Here is a 20,465-nt window from a genome sequence, read left to right as displayed (position 1 = left end):
CATGATATGGAGCCTGAATAGGCTTAGAAATTAATTTAATATATTTTATTCCATTAATTTCTACACCAAATAATCAACGAAATACAGAAGCATCACTTAGATACTTCTTAATTCAAGCGCTAGCATCATCAATAATTCTGACAGCAGCACTCATTATAATTAACTCAATAAATTTTAATTTACAAATTCATCTTCTAATCTTTGCATTATTAATAAAAATAGGAGCAGCTCCATTCCACATCTGAATGCCAGAAGTTATAGAAGGGATGACATGAATTAATTGTTTGGTAATAACAACTATTCAAAAAATTGCTCCATCAACACTACTTAGCTACGTAGTTGATGACTTAAACATAATTTTAACTATCACAATCGGGATATCAGCAATTTTTGGAGCAATTGGAGGGTTAAATCAAACTTCATTACGAAAAATTATAGCCTTTTCATCAATTAACCACATATCATGAATCATCCTGAGAATAACACCTGATTAACATACTTACTCGTATACATCCTTATAACCTCCTCCGCTATTATGCTATTTTCAATAAACAAATCATATTATACCCACCAACTCTTCATACTAAAGCTTCCCTCTATAAAAAAGATATCCCTCTTTATTTCAATACTCTGCCTTGGGGGTCATCCACCACTATTAGGATTTTTACCAAAATGAATGGTTATTATCAAAATAACCAACTTTAAACAATTACTAATAATTACTTTATAAATCAGTATATCGCTATTAACCTTATATTATTGCTTACGAACCTCCATCACCTCAATTCTAATAAATTACAAAACCAATATGTGAATTATTAATAACAAGCCGCTAAATCTAAAAGAACAAGTATTATCAGTAATCACAATTTTTATATCAATTTATGGAATCCCTCTAGTTCAACCAATTTATATGTCTTTCTAAGGTCTTAAGTTAATTTTAAATTAATGACCTTCAAAGTCATAAATAAAGGGCACTCTTTTAGGCCTTAATACATTGTATGTATTACCTTGAAATTGCAGTCCAAAATTATATTGAAGCGAAACAATCTTGAAGGTAATTATACACTCACTGACATCACTCTAACAAAAGAAGCACAACAACGAGATCTAGGTATCCTCATAGATTCTAAACTAACTTTCGATAATCACATATCAACCATCACAAAAAAGGCAATGCGTATGCTAGGCTTACTTTACAGATTCACCGAAATCCATAACCCGAAAGCACTTTCTATTTACTTCAAAACATTTGTGTCCCCCATTCTAGAATACTGTTCACCCATCTGGAACATGGCTGCCCCTTCTCATACCTCCAAGATCGACAATGTTCTCAGCTTTTTCCTCTCCATCGTTCGATATAGAGTGCCGGCCCTGAGACACCTGCCTAAGAGAGATCTGCTTCTAAACTTAAACATAAATACTCCAGAATCACGTAGATACGTTGCAGATATGAAATTACTACATAAGATAATTAATGGAAACCTAAGATGCAGCATCCCACTCAACAAACTCTCCCTCAGAGTGCCCAGACACAAAACACGGAGCAAGGAAACTTTCCACACTGCAACTCCCAGACTCTCACTCATTCAACGTTCACTATTTCATAGGCTAACAAATCAGTTCAATGTCATCTCAAACCAAACCGATATATTCAGTTCATATCCATCTTTTATCACCAACATAGAAAAAATTGTATATAACTAATGCTTTTGTGAAACACATCTGTTTACCTTGGAACTGTCTCGACTTGTTTATGTTTATATTTATATTTTGTTTATTTTATTTTATCTTGTTTCGCGTATTCATTTTAACACTAGTGTACTGTTTTACTGTTGTTTCTTTCCGGTTTTTTATTTTTTTTTATTTATTTGAGAAATCCTGAATACAGAGAAAAACCATTTTATATCAGGATATCAACAGCGAGAAAAATAGAAATTAACAAATGAGAAGCACGCACACATATGTAACAAGAATAATACAAAAAAATAATAAAAATTAAACAATAATAATAAAACAATAACAAGGGTATAACAAATATTAATTTCTCTTCAGCTGCTTGCACGCATTTCTGAAAGCCTGCTTAGATAGATGGAAGCCTGGAGGATCAACTAGTGTATTGTACCTTGTTTGTAGCCTATAGAGAAATGACCTTTGTTCTAGGGATAGCCTTGAGGCTTTTGTGTAAAAGAAGTTGTTGCATTTGCTGTTCGTACGTGGGATCCGGATGTGAAGATGTGGCAAGAGTTCGTTAGTGAAAAGTTGTCCATTCATGATTTTGAAAAGAAATGTTAGATCTGAAACTTGACGGCGAAGGGACGGATCGTGAATTTGAAGAGTGGATAGAATTTCATGTTTGGAAAAGTTTGCAAGGGCTGGGCATCTATGTTTGACTATTCTGATAAAGAAATTTACCACTTTGTTTGTTCTCTTTATATTGCTATCACAGGCCATTGACCAAATACAGGAACCATATTCAAGAATAGGTACGACGCACGATGTAAAGTAGGTTTTGAGGGCAGAAACATGTGTGATATCTGTAAATCTGTAAATTAGCCGAAGGGTTTTCATGGCTCTCGAAGTTATGTAATCTATGTGGTGGATGAAAGTGAGTTTGCTGTCGAAAATGACTCCAAGATCTTTGTGCTGTTGTACGAACGGGATGATTTTGTTGCATAATCTATAGGATGGTGCTGTAAAATTGGATTTGAGGGTAAACCTCATAAAAACGGATTTTTCGGGATTTATTTTCAGATTCCAGTCTTGGCACCAGCGTTCAATGTGTGTGAGATTGTCTTGCAAGGAACAAGTGTCTTCAACTGAAGCGATGTTTCTAAATAACTTACAGTCATCAGCATACAATAAAATTGAGCATTCTGGAGAAATATATTCATGAATATCGTCCATGAAAAGAGTGAAACACAGGGGCCCTAGAGAACTTCCTTGAGGCACACCGGAAGCTACAGGGAGCCATGACGAAGAGCAACCAGATATGATAACCCTTTGCTTTCTATTGTACAAGTAAGATGAGAGTAATTTAAGAAGAGGTCCGTGAATGTTGAATCTGATTGAAAGTTTATGGATGAGTTTTGTATGTGGGACAGAGTCAAACGCTTTAGAAAAATCTAAGTAAAGGACATCCATGTCTTGCTTGGCACTCAGGCAGTTAACCGCATTGGTGAGCAAACAAGCAAGGTTTGTGTCACATGAAGCATGAGGAAGAAAACCGTGTTGAGTGGGAGAGAGGAACGGAGTAGCATGCGCAAGGATATGATTGGAAATTATTTTTTCGGCTAGTAGTGCAAGTGCAGGAAGTAAGGAAATCGGACGATAAGAAGTAACGTGAGTTTTGTTTCCGTGTTTGAGTATAGGAACTATATTTGCTTGCTTCCATGCAAGAGGAAATACACCCTCAGAAAAACATTTGTTAAAGATTATGCTGATTGGTTTGGATAGAATATGGGCTAATCGTTGTAGAAATATGCCAGGGATATCATTAGGAGCGTTAGCTTTAGAACATGAAAGAGATTTTAATAATTTGTGGACTTCATTGCAGTTAGTTGAGATTTGAGAGAGTGTGTAAGGAGTGATGGGCTTGACTTCAGGCAGTGCAGTAGCGGTATTATTTGTAAAGTTGCTGTGAAAATACGAGTTAAAAAGTGATGTGCGCTCCTTCTTTGTAGCAGACTTACCGTTCCAGGAGACTTGAACGGGAATACGGTCGTGTTGTCGGCGTGAGTTAATTAGCTTCCAGAACATTTTGGGGTTTTTAGCAGCACTTTCCGTCACAGTTTGAATGTAATTATTATAGTCTCTTTGCATTAAGTTTTTGCTATGTTTTCTTAATTGAGTAAAAGTGTTCCGTGTATGAACGTTTGGGACTTGTTTCCACAGGATCCACGCATTCTTTTTGTTCTTTAGCGTAAGTTTCGTCTCTTCACTATACCACGATGGGAATCGAGATGTTTTTGTTTTCCTTAGGGGCACGTGATCTTTAATTATGGCTTGCACACAGTCTACAAGGAAATCCACTGCTTCTTCCGCTGGGAGGGGGTCCATCATTGTCCACGGTACAAGGCTGGTGTCAAGAGAAAGCTGCTCCCAGTTGACTCTTTTCCAGTTGTAGACAGGTCTGGAGGAGGGGGAGGGCCTGGGGGCTTTTCCAGGGACTCGGATTTCGGCATGGATGGGGGTGTGGTCCGTGGCGATGAATTGCTCAACGGGAGTGGCCTTGACCTTTGTGTATGAAGACAGCAACAGGTCGAGAGTTTCTGTGCGTCTTGTGGGGAAGTCTACAAACTGATGAAGTCCAATCGCTTTGATATAATGATCAAAAAACCACCTGTCATCATTGTCTGTGCAGAGGCCAGAGTTCGACGATGACCATTTTATGTGAAGGTTGAAATCGCCCATAAGAATGATGTCAGTTTCCTTCATAGCATTCAGCACAGAATCTAATAATGCTGACAAGGTTGCAGTTCCAGATTTTGGGGGTCTATAAAAACAGCCGATTAAAAGTTTCTGTGAGCCTATATTTACCTGAGTCCATATTAATTCGCATGACGTTTCCAGATCCAGACGTCTGATGCAGGGCCACTTCTTGTTTAGCAGTAACATTACTCCGCCTCCACCTGAACCTCTATCGTTGGGGAATACCTGAAAGTCCTTCAGGGGTATTTCACTATCGCCGATCGTTTCATTAAACCACACTTCACTGAAACCAATCACGTCGTATTCGTGAAATTCACTACAGAACATTTCCAAAGTCGATAACTTTTTGGTTAGACTTTGCTGTACTGGAAATTTTAATAAATAAATATATTAACTATAAAGCCAAAATTAATGAGAGTAAAACTCATAAATAAATTTACAGTTTATGACCTATAATTCAGCCACCCCATTCTTGCAACGATGATTATTTTCTACTAACAAAGATATTGGTGCAATATATTTAATTTTCAGGGTATGATCAGGAATGGTTGGAACATTATTAAGTATTCTAATTCGTATAGAATTATGTCAGCCAGGAAGTCTAATTGGACATGATCAAATTTATAATGTAATTGTAACCGCACATGCATTTATTATAATTTTCTTTATGGTTATACGAGTATCTATTATAATTGGGGTGTTTGGAAATTATTAGTACCCCTAATACTGAGAGCCCCGACATAGCCTTCCCATGATTAAATAATATAAGATTTTGACTACTACCCACGTTAATATAAGATTTTGACTACTACCCCCGTTCTTTTGTCAGGAAGAGTTGTAGGAAGTGGTGTAGGAACTGGCTGAACATTATATCCCCCCTATCCCCAGGAATTGCACATGCTGGAGCATCTGCGGACCTGTCAATTTTTTCATTACATTTAGCAGGAGTTTCCTCCATCTTAGGGGCAGTCAACTTTATTACAACAGTAATTAATATACAAACCATAGGAATGTCCATTGAACGAGTACCACTATTCGCATGATCAGTAATTATTACTGCAGTTCTACTATTACTGTCACTGCCAGTTCTAGCAGGAGCAATCACTATATTATTAACAGATCGAAATCTAAATACCTCATTTTTTGACCCATCTGGAGGAGGAGACCCGATTTTATATCAATATTCTGATTTTTTTGGACTCCCAGAAGTCTACATCCTAATTTTACCAGGATTTGGTATATTTTCACACATCGTAACCCAAGAAAGAGGTAAAAAAGAAACCTTTGGAGTATTAGGAATAATCTACTATGCAATAATAGCAATTGGTTTCCTAGGATTTATTGTAGGAGCACATCTCATATTTACTGTAGGAATAGACGTAGATACATGAGCATACTTTACTACAATAATTATTGCCATACCAACAGGAATTAAAGTACACGGGACACAAATCAACTATTCCCTATCAATATTACGAGTCTTAGGAGTTATTTTTCTATTTACAACAGGAGTAGTATTAGCAAATTCATCATTAGATATTGTATTACATGATACATACTATGTTGTAGCCCACTTCCATTATGTACTATCCATAGGAGCGGTATTTGCTATTATGGCAGGACTAGTACACTGATTTCCACTGTTTACAGGAGTAATAATAAACCCAGATTGGCTAAAAATTCAATTTATTTCCATATTTATTGGAATTAACTTAACATTCTTTCCACAACATTTCCTAGGACTAAGAAGGATACCACGACAATACTCAGATTATCTGGACGCTTACACAACATGAAATATTGTATCAAGATTGGGATCAATTTTATCATTTGCAGCAGTAGTTATTATAATTTTCATTACTTGGGAAGGCATAACAAGTGCCCAGCCAACACTATTTAATTTACAACAAACATCATCAATTGAATGATATCAGGCAGCACCTCCATCCGAGCATACATATTCAGAACTTCCAATACTACTAACTAATTTTTAAGATGGCAGAAAAGTGCATTGAATTTAAGCTTCAAATATAAGTTTACCCTTTCTTAAAAATGGCAACCTGAAACCAAATTGGACTACAAGATAGATCATCAGTAGTGGTACTTGTGCTATAACCAGCACAGAATTTTTCGGAAAGGAAGAGCTTCTATCTAGCAGATTTGCTTACACTTAAAACTTGCTCAACATGGCTATATGAGTTTTTTGCTTAAGTGTAGTACTCTGCATAACCCAAGAATTTTGGAAAAATGCCCCTCGGGAATTTTTCGGAAAGGAAGAGCTTTTTCGGAAAGGAAGAGTTTTTTCGGAATGGAAGAGCTCCCCTCTCAGATTAATTTGTCTACACTTACAAAAGGCACTTCTGTGAGACTTAAAACTAGGCCACTCATACCCATACACACCCACACCCACCCACACCCACCCACACATATTTACTTCCGGTCCACTTCCGGTTTAAGTTCAATTGGACACCAGGATCATCTTGCATATCTAGTACTAAGACAATGCAATATGCAGAGACCCTCTAGAACTGCTCTGTGACCCTCTCATTTCTTACATCATAAACATACGATTTTTCACCTATGAGAATAACAGTACAAATAGTGTCCTCAGGTAATGCCTCATGGAATTCACAAATAATTTTAATGTTTGTTCTATCATTTACCACAACTTGTTTCCTTTTTGAAGTGTTGATGACAAACATGGGTCTCTGTCCTTTGAACTCATCTGGTGTGTAATACATGTCAGTATTGCCAGTAGTGACGCGTTTGAAAGCCGAAAAAGCTTCATATAATTTGAGAAAATCATCCTTGGTCATGTCTAAATTATAATTTTCTCTGGGAAAGACCTCATTTCTGCCATTTTTAAGATATATGTTCTTGATGTTGCAGTTATCAAATTTACTTGAATTTTTTTCCTGATTGTTGTGTCTTCCAGTCTGAAACAGTACCACTACAAAATCAGGCATGTCATATTGAATACTGGAGAATGAATTTGTAGCATCAAATTCATAATAGGTACCAGAGGCAGGCTTCTGTACAGATTGATATGTGTAAAATTGCAGAGGAACCTGTGGATTTTTTATTATATCTGCTTTGTATTTAAGAGCATAACTGGCCTCATACTCAACAACAGGGATTCTTAGCTCCATAGTCTGAATAATGCATTTGCCTGCATCAGGTAAGGTATTAGGCAGAGCTTCTCCTGTAGAGTTTAATGTGCTGTACCTCATCAAAGCATTGTTATCATTTGCAGCTCTTCTAAATGTAATTCTTAACCCACCCTTCCACATAATATCTTTGTAATCTGAGAAGAATCCTGGCAACAGGCGCATCGGGAACAGCACAGTGTGACTCTTGGATAATATCTTCTCACCAGCCTCAAATCCACCTATTTGGTAGTAAGAAGCCTCGGTTTTGGATAATTTTAGTGTGGCCAAAGCCGTGGAGGTAATGCCGGGATAATCTATTCTGTTTATAACAACCCCATGCTTTCTGATCTCAATTTCAGAGAATAGATGCAGCACAAAATTGTCTACAAGTCTTATATTAGAATTTGCCGGGTAATCGGTACCATCGAGCTTTACAACATCAAATTTGATGTATAAATCTGCTCTGTGGGGGTGTATAAAGCCATCCCCTACATCAAGATCCACCTCTATCTCTGTGTTGGGTTGATTTAAATTTGCAAATGTCCTCCTGTTTGGGGGGAATGATTGTAGCTCATAACTCTCAATATTTTCCATTGTATGTATTTTTATTTAAATATTAATCTCTATGATCGCAGTTGTTGTGGCTCCAGCAAAATCAACTAATTCTTCTTTTTCATTAGTGACCATCAATTCAATGTTATCTATTCTATTATGGCACACAGGAAAATATAATGTTGGGGATGGATTGTAGATGATGGGCTCCATGAATTCAGAATTAGGTTTGAATGTTGCAATGATGCCAGTTTGTTTGTGAGAGCCTATGCCATTTGATTTGGTGATCATACCCTCGGCCACATTACAGTGAATATTCAGAGTCTCTATGGCTAAGAATTTAGGTATATTCATAGCAGTGTGTTTGATGCCTGCTTCAAGTTTTGTGTTGTTCTCAAAGCCTAACAGCTCTCCTATAGTAGCCAGATCCACTGTTTCTGTGGCAGATACAATTTCTACTCTGTGAGTGACAGAATTTTGACTTAACACTACACCTCTGGGTAATTGAGCATTTAGAGTGGATAGATTATATTGCCCTGGAGTGATGACAATTTTTTGATCCCCTACTGCAATTGTATTGTTGTGGTGTGTAATATTAGGGATCAAGTACATGCCATAAAATGCTCTGAGAGCTATTGTTTTGGGATACACTATATCATCATGCAATTTGAGTTTCAATATTGAATTTTGGCTGGTGAGATGGAATACCCCCATGATGTTTCAGATACCACAAGGCCTTTTGAAAATCTTCAATTGATGGTTTATTTATTTGAGACATGTATCTAAGAACAGATAAGCACAGATGTCCGCAATTAACATCTTTGAAGTTTTGAACACGGGCATTATTGTAATACAGATTAGCTGATTTTAGATATTTTATTAAATTTTCAGGCGGAACACCTCCAAATGAATCAAACACAAATGCCTCATTGTTTAAATATTTAAGATAACAGATCCAGTGAGTGCCCTGATTTTTGTACTCATCCAAATTAACAATGCCACACTCTTTGTTGAGTGGTTGTTCTGGCAAAGAATCAGACATGTACACACCTCTAAAATGTTTGATGCCCAGTGGCTTGATTAAAGCTTCAATATCTTGGTTTGTAAGCGGCTCTTGTTTTTTTTAAACTTATTCTTAACACCTTTGCCTTTTTTCTCCATGGCGAGGTTATGGCGCCTCTGCTCATCTAATTCTGCCCTATTTTTCTTGGCATCTATTACTGTTTTTGCTATGGCGGCTGATCCGCCGGCCAAGCTCCCAACTGCCCCGAGAGCAGCTAAGATGGCCGGGATAGTAAATATGAAACCCCCCACATGTGATTTTTTTCTTGATTGTTGTAATTTTTTTAATTGGGGGGTACTAAGCAACAATTTCATACCATGTCCCTTTGCAAGACAAGAGCTTTTCTTCTTGCGCTGTTTTTTGGTCAAAAGACTGTCAATAGTTTTAAGAGATTTAAGACCTGCATAAGGTACTTGATACATAACACCCTTGGCCTTCATTGTAGGTTTATTATATACATATTCACAACCCCCACCCCAGTTTTTGTTTGGTGCTCATAGCTATGGTGGTTCCCAATGCTGATATTCTCTCACTCAAAGAAGCATCTTTGCTTACAAATCTGCCAAATGCAGCCTCTTCTAATTTCTTGTCTGCAACATGTCTCTTGTCAAGATCAGTATGTGTGTTGTATGCTATGTCATGGTCTCTACAAGCAGCATCTAGGGGATTAACACCAGGATCCCCTCTGTTTAATCTATGATCCAATTTTGTGCCTGGACCACAATACTGATAACCTGGAATATGTAGTTCAAATGGCAGCTTGTTTATAATGTCATTAACAAGCCCCCGACCCTCAGAAATATTCCAAAATTTAGGTGGTAGAGTGTTAATAATTTTTATGAGATATCCAATCCCCTTAGGGTCATTCACTATAAAATTAGACAATTTGGTGCTTATCATGTCCATAATTCCAACCTTTTCATTGTAAAAATTGTGGTTCCCAGCATTTTCCTCCCCAGCTATCACCAATAACCTATCTACAAGTTTCCTGACATCATCAACCCACACAAATTCTTTCGGTAGGGTGTTGTATTGTTTGATTCCACTGCCTGTCTTGATCTGTGACCATATGGGCTTGATTAAATTATTGTATTTTGCTCCACTGCTAGACTTGACTCTTTTTTGTGTGGGGTCATTGTTCTGGTATAGAGCATCTGATTTTATTAATATTTCCTTGTAATCCTCATAATCTTGATCTGTATAACTGCCAGGCCTTTTCCGAGTCATCAATTCCCACAACCCAGGTGTGCCAAGATACTTAACAAAAGCACCTTTTTCTCCGAGACGAGATTCTGAATATACAATTATATCATCTCCCATAAATGTTACTCTGAAATTGCCAATTCTATGTATGATGCTACCATCAGGCTCTGTGTCAGCATATAAGCCAAACACCTCATCTTTATTGTCTTTAGGTGTGGTTAAATATTTTTGAGCAAGAAGACCCAATTCAATAGGATCCTGAGTAGCTTCAATTCTTCGAGGAGCAATAGGACTAGGTGTATGAATACTGGAAAGTGGGGTGAATGGATAATCTAATATGTTTCTTGCAGCTACAGGTACAAGCTCTGTGATCAAATTTTGATTCTGCTCTGTAACAGTTTTGATATTCTTACCTAAATTATTAATAGCATCAATTACAGGCTGTTCTGTTTGTGTTTTTCATAAATTCCCCGGTTCTCTGATTTCCATCCCTTAAATCTTTTTACAAGATAATCTCTTAACTTAAGATCATCCATGATTGGCCTTTTCATGTTTATTTATTTATGTCTCAACGTCTAGAAAATCGTTGATTTTATTTCTGTATTTTCCAGTGTTAGGTGTTCTTGTCATATCAATTGTGACAAACCCATAACTATCCTGGTTCCAGCACCTGCTGCAAAATTTAGAAAAATCATTGTAGCTCAAGTCCCCACCTACATATTCATCGTGTATGTGTTTGAGGTTGGTATGATCTTGATGAAACACACATATAAAATTGCTGTTGTCTCGGATCAGCTGCTTGGGTATTTTTGAAAAAGTCTGTGCCAGGTAGAAGCAATCAATATTTTTGTGTCGGCCCTGTGTAAAGAAATTTCTAACCTTGTTTTGATTATCCAGTATAATGTCATCAAACACAACGACAGAATTATCGAGACATTCATCAAGTGGCTTAACATCTGGTTCAAAAGTGGCAATATCCAATCCATCATATAGCTTCATCAGCTGCTGATATTTTAATTGTTCCAAGCTCTTAGAGAAGATATACAAGTGCCTGTTTTTCCAGTCTAACCAGTTGGGTGCCAATAAAAAATTATCAACCATAAGTGTAGTTTTACCACAAGCAGATGGCCCAACAATAAGACATCTAATATTATCAGGCAGCAACTTGCCATTTCTCTTATTCTGCTGTTCAGGTTCTGGCAGCCTCTTTATAACATCCCAGGTGCTCATATTATTATTTTGTCTGCATCGATCCAGCTGTTTTCCGGATGACCTAGCCATTTGACAAGTAACTTGTTGCCTTTTCTGCGGATGATTTTTTCTATGAGATATGTGTCAGGCTGCTTAGTTTTGCTGAGCTCTTGTTCATAGAACCTGCCTTTGAGAATTTCTCCTCGGTGATCCTTTATTATATATGTGTTAAGGGTCCCAGGTTTAACTTGAACCACTGTAAATAATTCGGTGCTCCAGTTTCTTGTAAAACCTCTCTTGAATAAGTGCTTATATTTGCTGATTCTTACTTGATCACCCACCCTGTATTTGGCCCTTCTTGTTGTTGGCTGGTATCTAGGATAATAAACAGTGCTGATCAATTTTTGCTCATCAGATGAAGTTACTTCAGAGGGTTTCATGTTGATTGTGGAATGGACCGAGTTGTTATATTTATGTAGAAGTTCTGGGAGAATATTAAGCCATTTATAATTACCTTGAAGTGTAAATTGTTTATACATAAGATTTTTTAGGGTTTTGTTGAATCTCTCTACAATTGAGGCTTTGAGGTCACTGTAACTCGAGTAATGTTTTATTGACTGGCTTTTAATAAATTGTTGGAACACTGAATTATAAAATTCCTTGCCATTATCTGTTTGCAAATAGCGCGGTGATCTTCCACTCTGATTGATGATTGTCCTGATGGCTTCTGTAACACATGCTCCAGTCTTGGATTTGAGTGGCACAGCCCAGGCAAATTTTGAAAATGTGTCTATTACAGTGAGTAGATACTTGTAGCCCTTGTTGATTTTGTCTAAGTTTTTCAACTGCCCACTTGACAACTCAATCAAGTCGCTCTGCCATAAATCATCTATGCCCTTTGTGACTACTGGGAGTCTCTTAAAATTATGTCGGGCTTGTCTGTGTAATTCATCAACAACTAGACATAATATGTAAACAAGAATATTGCAACTATGGGGTGTTCAGCAGCTGAGACTGCAGGATTTTCTAAATATAATTTGTCCCCTATTTGTATTTTAAATTCCAGAGAGCCATCATCTTCAGCATAAGATGTTTCTAATGTATTGGGGTCTGTAAAATCCTCTAATTCTACACTGGTGATTTTCGCTTTGTTATCAGCATTTGTTATTGATAAGGTAGGGTAGTGGTGTGCCTGTGGTTGAAGCCAATATTTGATCTTGATTGGTCTCAATGTGCCCCCAACAAAAAACTGGTAATAAAACTGTGCAGGGGACAGCATATATATTTTGCCACCCGGTGTAAATGGAGAATCATATTCTTTGTTGGGGATGCTGTACAATTCAAGAATTACTGTATGTTTTGGATTCTCGATTATGCCTGTTATTTCCTTTTCTGCTGTGAGCAATCTGCTTGTTACAGATTCAAGGTGCTCATTGATAGTCCTAACAACATCATCATGGCCTGGCTTGATTTTTATGTCCACAATAAGTTTCTTGTATTGTTGCACAATCTCTTGAAGCTGGGTGGCAAAAACAGACAGGGCATTTGCTTGATTGGATTCCATGGTCCCTAGCTGTTGCTTGATATTGGCTACAATTTGTTGCAAATTTTCAACAACTGCCAATTTTGAATTTTGAGCAGTAAGATCATGGACCTGTCTTCTGATATCCTCAAACAGGGCATGCAGTTCATTAATATGTTGATTAGTTGGCAGAGTGGCCACTGTCTGAGTGAGTTGTTTGATCTCTGTCTGGATATTCTTGATATCTTCTGATTTCAATATCCTATTCACTGCCCTCTTAATATTTTTAAGTTCCTGTGATGTAGGGAGATTTGATACTGTATTTTGCAAAGACTCAAGTGCCAATTTCACATTGTTTAATTCAGAGGCATCAGCCACATTTTGCATAGCATTTTGGAGCAGGGCTATATCTGCCTGAGTAGGTGTGGATTGTTGTAAAATTTCAAGCTTTGTTTGGATATCATCGATCAAGTGATGAAAATGAGATAGTTCAGATTCAGTGTTGAGGTTTTCAAGCTTTGTGATTTGTTGCTGGACACTAACAAGTGTATCTACAATCCCAGGCAATCTGGATTCTAGTACATTTGCCAAATCACTTTGCACTGCTGCTATTGTACCTTCAAGATGGGTTATGGAACTTTGAAATTTTCCAAAATCTTCATATGTTTCAAGTTGCAGCTTAATGTTTGCAACACTCCGAGTTATTGCATTCAAAGCATCAGAAGATGGCAAGTTGTTCATAAAATTTTCAAGTGTCTCAATTTTTTCTTTAACCTCGGCTATGGCATTGTTCAGAGGATCCAGATTAGGTATTTGGAGTGATTGAATCTGTTCTTTTAGAGTGGAAATCACTAGATCAAAATCTTCTTGTGATTTTATGCTTTTGACAATTGTTTGGAGCTGTGTCTGGACATTATTTATCTGGTCTTCCAATTGCTGTTTCAATTGCTCAGAGTTGTTAGCCTGGGTCTTAAATTTGGCTTGAAGAGCTGCTACAGCTTCTTCTAAACTTTGAAAATTATCCAATGTGGCCAGGTCAGTATATTTCTGAAGCAGCACTTTGAGTTCAGAATCAATTTTAAGAAGAGGGTCCATGCATTGTGATTGTAAATTTGTAATCTCTAGTTGAAGACTGGCATTGAGTGTGGTTTGTAAAGCTTGTAAATCACTTCTCAATTTCTTGACTCTGACATCAAGCATCAGAATCTCATCACTGTGATCTTCATGCCTTGTATGGCCAAATATATCATTAGGCATTTTCTTTTAATGGTTATTTATTATAGAGTATCTGATTCTTAATTCTATAAAAAAGGGTATAAGCTTGTCATATTATCCCGGGACCTCAATATATAAGCAGTCACCAGCAGAAACAGTATAAACAGTGCCAGAAATCATGTTTGAGTGCTTAATTCTGTAAATATTTCTCCCTACTGAAATCTTAACATCACCCTCAGGAGTTGTAATAAATTGCAATTGACCACCTACAGGTAATTGGTAATGATTTAAATTATTGTTAAATATGTACAATATTTTGCCTGTTTCATCATCAACTTCTGTAAGTATGCTGTTCAGATGAATAATTAACAAGCCACTCAGTTTAGACAGCATATCAGAAGAGGGTTGTGGTGTCGGCAGCTCCATAATAGCCTGTTTTTTGAACCCAAATAAGTTCATAGGCATGTTTATTTATTTCAAATCATGCTCTGTAATTGGGCATTGATTGCCATTTTTCAAATCACAATGCCCCCAAGGTAAAGTATGTATGCCACATGATAAAATGCATCTCTTATCATCATGTGGGTCCAGAGCCACTTTTCTTACAATATTTGAAGTCAACAAGTGATCCTCACTCTGAATTCTGCATTCTGATGTTCTGATTGAACTCTGTGATTTGAGACAATTTTCATAATCTTCAAATTCAAGTTCTTTGTCAACAGTTACTCTGCCAATGCCCTTGGCTTTTTTGACAACAGCACTACATGTTTTAAAAGTGTACATCTTGGCACTTAACCCAACAAATGCCACAATAACATCACCAAGTGTCTCATCTTTTAACTTGCCAGGCACCTTTTTGTTGTGGGGTTGAATCCTTGTATGTTCACTAGTATCAAAGTATTGAAACAATTCAGGCTGTGACATATCTTGATAAACATCTTCTGTTTTAATATCAAGAATAAAACTATCCGTGTCCATGTACAATAATTTTACACGATCACCATAAAAAGGTTTCAGCACATCATAATACAATGTTAACATATGTAATTTGGCCAATTCTAATATCACAGCCCCTACATAAATAGGTTTATCAAACTTAATTTTTGTTTTCTTCATGTTGAAAAGTGCCATATTCTCATCATAAATTCTTCTGTAATTGAAGTTGGGCTTTGCAACCAATTTTTTGCTCAGGCTGGGGTCAGTAATTATTTTAACACCGGTATGTTTTCTGACATTTTCAATAGTTTTGCCATACACTGAATTAACCAACAATTTAAACAAGCCCTTATCAAATTCGCTTTTTGCAGATGTTCGAAGCTCCGTATTTGTATCAATATATGGTTTCAACCATTCTGAGTGCCTGAACCTCAAGACTTTTCCAACTTTGGTTACTTGAACACCATGTTTCATCAGGAACTGGAGGTTTTTGTAATATGCGACATAACCCTTTTTTGGCTCCAGTGTCATCATGAGCTTCTTCTGTTTAGAGCCAGGTGAGCACTTAACCTCAGGAATTGGGGACAGATCAGAAAATTTGTTATGTAAATGATCTGGAATTGTCAGATCAACCTCTAAGAAGAGGCCATAGTGACTGTCATCAAAATTCTTAAGATCCTCAATATTGAAATCTTCAACCCATTCAAGCTCTGCATATGGCAGTTTTTGCATCATAGCGTGACCATAGAGGCTGTTTGCATCTACATACGTTATAAAATTTGATGGCCGTGTTGGATCATAATCAGGCATATATTTGTTATTTGCTCTGGCATATCTCTGAGAACATTGCACCATCCCTCCTCTTATACCTTTTTCTATAAACAAGTACATATCTTGGTCGTGGATCAGATCCAATTGCATGTTGGTGTTCAAAAACGTTGCAGCCCATGCTAGGCCCGGGGCACTGTAAAAATACACTGGGTCCAGTCCATAATTTTGCATGGAAGATTTTCTGAATGCCTGCATTATATCAGCTAAGAGGGTCCCATCAAGTTTCGAATATGCCTTGTAATAATCACGAAATGTCTTGCATTTTAAATCGTTCCACACCAATTGGGCATGGTGATAATCTTCATCACTGATTCCAGATCCTCTGATTCTGCTGTAAAACTCTTCTTGTGGAGGCAGGGAACACTCATCAAATTTAGAAAAATCTGTAACATAGTCATATGGATATACACCCTTCCGCCTAATTAATTGCAGGTCCTGATTTGGAAACGAGGCACGTGTAATTTTCAAGTCATCATCAGGTAATTGAGTGGCCAGTGTAGCCAGGCTAGCAGGTAAAAATCTGTGAGAATCAAGAAATCTTAATTGAATAGGAACACCATCAACTTTAATTATCTTGGTAATGGCAATATATTTTTCATCATTTTCAGCTAAAATATTTAAATTCTGCTTGTCAAACCCCTCGTACCTGATCAAATGATGGAAATCATAATTGGATGCTCCATGGCAAAATATGGGGACAAATCTTGGTCTCTTGATCTTAATATTACAGCTTTTACACAGGGCCATTAAGAATTTACCATCTGTATGAGAATGGTGATGTACCTTGATATTTGTATCTGAAAATTCAGAATCACATACCGGGCATTTTTCTGCATTGTTGAAATCTTCAATCTGTTCCTCTGTTAAAGGCAACATAGGCTTTGATTTTAATAAGATGTTAGATGCTATGTCACGGCACTCATTTTCTATTCTTTGTGCAAATTCTTTGACGGCATTTGGTCCCATGTATAAATATTCTTTACTAGCTACACCACCCTGTACAACCACATAATAAAAGCCGGAAGGTTCATGTAGCTGGTATGGTGTAATCGAGGATTCTTCAGGATCTGGATTGCAGAATGCAAGAGATTTGAGGTTCGATTCAAAATCATAGGCAATAAATGCTGGGTGTTCCAACAAGGCTTCAAACTTTTTGAATTTGCAATTTTCACTTGGATTGGGCATCACCATATGAACAGGTTTATGGTTGCCACAGTATTTCAGATGCTCAGTTAACTTGTTTTTGGCAATTTCTGCATTTTTTTCAGGAACCCCCTTCACCATTTTTCGACCATCAAATACAGTTAAACATCTTCTGCACAACTTGAATATTCTATTAGTTTTGTCTAGTTGTGTTCTCACTAAAGCTTGAAGATTATGTATCAGAGTGTAATGATAAATGTCATCCCCTTCAATTAAGAGCAAATCAATCGGAATAGAAGATTCATCATCAAATGTACTGATTCTGAGAGGTGCTATCAAGCAATTGCCAGTGGAACAAATAAATACATTAATAGATAATTGTTTGCCATTGATGTGCCTGGCCCTTTTTTCAAATTTATCAATATTCTGAACAGACATCGGATATTCCAAACCCTCCATTGCATCGTCAAAAAGATGTTCATGTTGCTTGTAATAAGTTATTCTCTGAGGATTCCTTGAAACTGGAAACAAAGCAGCTAATATACACCACAAAAAGCATTTCTGGTCGGCATTTTTTATATTAACCACGGCTTGTTTGTTTTTAATATTGGCAGGTAATGGCAGATATGTAGATCCTTGTAATGGGCTGAATTCAGAAATATGAACATATAACTTGTGTGGAGAGCCGCATAGGCTCCATCCTGACTCTTTTGCCGCAAATTCAGAGTGTTTAATATTCAATTGATTTATCAAGCTACTTATTATTGTGTCTGAATTTGCATTTGAATATACAGGTACAGTTTCTGTTATGTGGGGCTGTGTAAATTTTGTGCCATTTGGTTTCTTATATTGTACAAACAATTTCAGAGATAGCTTATAAGAGCCATTTTGTGCATTAAGAATTGCCTGCAGATCAGGATTTATACTGTTCAAAAAATTCTCAATGCCACATCTTGGCTCTGATACAAACGGATAATCCCTAAGTTGGCCAGCAAAACTGCTGTGGATGGGTTCATAGCGTGGCTGCTTTGCTGGTCTGGCATTAAGAGGTGCTTCGTGCTTTCTTTTCAGACCAGATGTAGATGGTTGTGTTGATGACTGTACAGAGCAAGTATCTCTATGTGTATATGTGAAGTATTTCATGCTGTATTTTCTATTGCATTTGGGGCAAATTATTGTGGGAGTTCTGTATTTGCCTGGGTTACAAATCTTTTGATGTCTGGCCCAATTAGGGCTGGATATATTTTTATTGCACTGATTACAATATTTTTGATTCGGCATTTTTGTTGTTGTTTATTATATACAATTTCCCGGGATTCAATTCAAAATTCTATGCTGGATCAGTTGGGTTCAGCACTGTGCTTTGTGTGTGTGTGTGTGTGTGTGTGTGTGTGTGTGTGTGTGTGTGTGTATGTGTGTATGTGTGTATGTGTGTATGTGTGTTAATATTTTTGGCTTTGGTATTTATATAAAATTTCCTGGGGTTTTAAATCTAATCTCTATGCTTATCTTATGGCAGGTTGTAAAGCCAATAGCCCACAAGTAGAAATATTGATCTAAACTGACCGTCCGCAAATACCTGTACAGACATGCATATCTAGAATGGCAATGACCTTGTTTTGTATAACAGGCTGGGGCAGATATATATTAAAACAAACAGGCCTGTAGTATGAGAAGTACTGTAACAACACGTCTGTACTCCTCAGCTACTCTCGCAATAATGGCTGATGCAATACAAAATCTCTTTATATACCCTAAGCCGGGCCGAGAAGAAAAAAAACAGGAATTTCCCGGCTGATGCAATTTTGTTTGCATGCAAAGCTTCAATACTCAGAAATTGCATCAGCCGGGAAATTCCGAGGGGGGCATATTTTTCACGGGAATTTCCCGGCTGATGCAATTTTGTTTGCATGCAAAGCTTCAATACTCAGAAATTGCATCAGCCGGGAAATTCCGAGGGGGGCATATTTTTCACGGGAATTTCCCGGCTGAAATTGCACACATTAATTAATATGAAACATATAAACATATGATGTAAGAAATAAGAGGGTCACAGAGCAATTCTAGAAGAATTGCATTGTTTTAATATTAGATGAACCTGGTATCCAATTGAACTTAAACCTGAAGTAAATATGTATAGGTGGGTATGGGTTTTAGCTTAATTTCAGGTATAGCCAAAACAATATCAATTTTATGGACAAAAATCTTGCTTGAGGGGGGAGTTGATACTTTCCGAAGAGCATTTTTACAGGTTAGGCAGGTACTACACTAGAGCAAATAAACATGTTGAGCTTGTTTTAAGTGTGGCCAACAAGTTTTTGACAAGTTTATGGACAACAATCTCACAGAAGTGCCCTTTTGTAAGTGTAGGCAAATTAATCTGAGAGGGGAGCTCTTCCATTCCGAAAAAACTCTTCCTTTCCGAAAAAACTCTTCCTTTCCGAAAAATTCCCGAGGGGTATTTTTCCAAAATTCTTGGGTTAGGCAGAGTACTACACTTAAGCAAAAAACTCATATGGCCATGTTGAGCAAGTTTTAAGTGTAAGCAAATCTGCTAGATAGAAGCTCTTCCTTTCCGAAAAATTCTGTGCTGGTTATAGCACAAGTACCACTATCATCCCCATTAATAGAACAAATAATATTCTTCCACGACCTCACAATACTAATTTGAATTATAATTACAGTACTAGTAGGATATTTAATAATATCATTATTTAATAAGAAATTAACCAACCGGATGCTACTAGAAGGACAAGTCCTAGAAACAATATGAACAATTATACCAGCAATCACTTTAGTTTTTATTGCACTTCCATCATTACGACTACTATATTTACTAGACAAAATCAATCAACCCTCACTAACTCTAAAAACGATTGGGCATCAATGATACTAAAGCTATGAATATTCTGATTTTATTTATTTTTATTTATTTATTTATGCTAGTATTATCCTGCTGAAAAACAGCTGGCTGGCTTTAGTACAGCAGTACGTATACATGTAAATACAAAAAAGTCCTAAATTTATAATACAAGATTGAATGATAAAGAAGTGACTGTACAAAAGAAATACTAAATACAATAAGAGGTACAATAAAATATGAATGAAATATATATTAAAGTATACATGATAAGTGACTCAGTTGTTAGCATATGCAGATGATGTCGACTTATATGGGGATGATATAAATACAATTAAGAATAATGCTAAAATATTTTTCAAAACTGCT

This window comes from Lepisma saccharinum, chromosome 15, assembly GCF_977018435.1.
Source record: "Lepisma saccharinum chromosome 15, izLepSacc3.1, whole genome shotgun sequence".
In the NCBI taxonomy this organism is placed as follows: Eukaryota; Metazoa; Arthropoda; class Insecta; order Zygentoma; family Lepismatidae; genus Lepisma; species Lepisma saccharinum.
The sequence above is the reverse complement of the archived record's forward strand: the minus strand, read 5'-3'. Positions refer to the sequence as shown.